General features: G+C 42.3%; 1 protein-coding gene across 1 annotated transcript in view; it reads left to right on the top strand.

The window, feature by feature from the left end:
• LOC119586457 (glutamate-gated chloride channel-like) overlaps positions 1-1,166 on the top strand; it is a gene marked incomplete in the record, with an annotated part of 67,121 nt that extends 65,955 nt beyond the window's left edge. Inside the window, 1 exon segment of the mRNA XM_037935190.1 lies at positions 1-1,166.
• Positions 1,167-1,172: the final 6 nt, after the last annotated feature.

Below are 1,172 nucleotides of genomic sequence, written 5' to 3'. Positions count from 1 at the left end.
CCACTCACGGGACGCGGCGGACGCTTGCCTTCGGAGGATCTGACGGTGTTTTTGTACCTGTGATTGGCACCTTCCCAGTGATTATTCTAATTCTGTGTTCATCAATTATTGTAAGACACGAGAAAGGTAATTGCGAAAGGATCATGTTTCATTCTTACATTCATTGACACTGAAAATCAGAAGAAAAAGATGCATGATTTTGTTATATTGCCAAAAATATGTAGAAATCTTCATGCTTCATATAGACATATAACTGTTATTATATGTAACTTACTGAACGTAAGAAACTATCACTGATTGTGAAGAACATGTTATCATATCATAAGAAATGGTTATTATCCTAAGCTGTAATTACACGTAAAAAAATGTAACCTTGATCAGGGTGAGGCCAAAGCACTGGAGGCGAACGGTGGCCTGAGGAACCAGTCAGGTGGAGCAGAACAATCAAGAGATGTGATGTATGGTGTCTAGCTGTGGCAGGTTGTATAGTGAGTCGCGTCTGTAGGAAATGTGTACAACGGAATTATGGCTGCTGTCGCTCCCTTTTCGGGGGCGTGCGCAGCGGCGAGCCATGCCCTACGGCGTATTCCTAGCGCATCAGCCAGGGCATATCTGCATGTAACTTCCAAGGGAACAATCGCACGATTTTGCTAAACAATTGACCAGATGTGCCTGGTTCATCATCAGCTGATTCAGACCTCTCGTAGGCTCCTAAAAGTCCATAGGTATGTCAGTCTTCAGTCGAAAGGAAAGCTTTCATCAGCTGAAATCTTTGCAAATGTAACCTCTTCCGGTAATGGGTATATATATTTCCTGGTCATGTATTATAAAACGTACAGGTTACCATATACTTATCTTGTGTGCATAATATTATAAAGCTTTTGCTCATGGTACTGTATATTCAGAAATTTTTCAACACAAATGCATTTTTCTCTCAACTTTCATTGCAATGACAGGAAATAAGTAGAGTCCATATTTATATTGCATAATATATAATGAAACTAAGGATTCCGTGAGAGCCGAGGAAGATGGCAGCACCAGAAAGGGAGGCGACGTTCCTTCGTTCCTTCAGTCCAGTGAATTTGCAACGGTTGCCAAGCATGCTCTGTGGCGGTCACCAAGCCCAGCGAGGAACACTTGTCGCGTCTCGTCAATGTTGCACTTGCTGAGCT

Source organism: Penaeus monodon, chromosome 21 (genome assembly GCF_015228065.2).
Source record: "Penaeus monodon isolate SGIC_2016 chromosome 21, NSTDA_Pmon_1, whole genome shotgun sequence".
Lineage (NCBI taxonomy): Eukaryota > Metazoa > Arthropoda > Malacostraca > Decapoda > Penaeidae > Penaeus > Penaeus monodon.
Note: the sequence above shows the minus strand (reverse complement) of the source record. Positions and strands in the feature narration are given on the sequence as shown.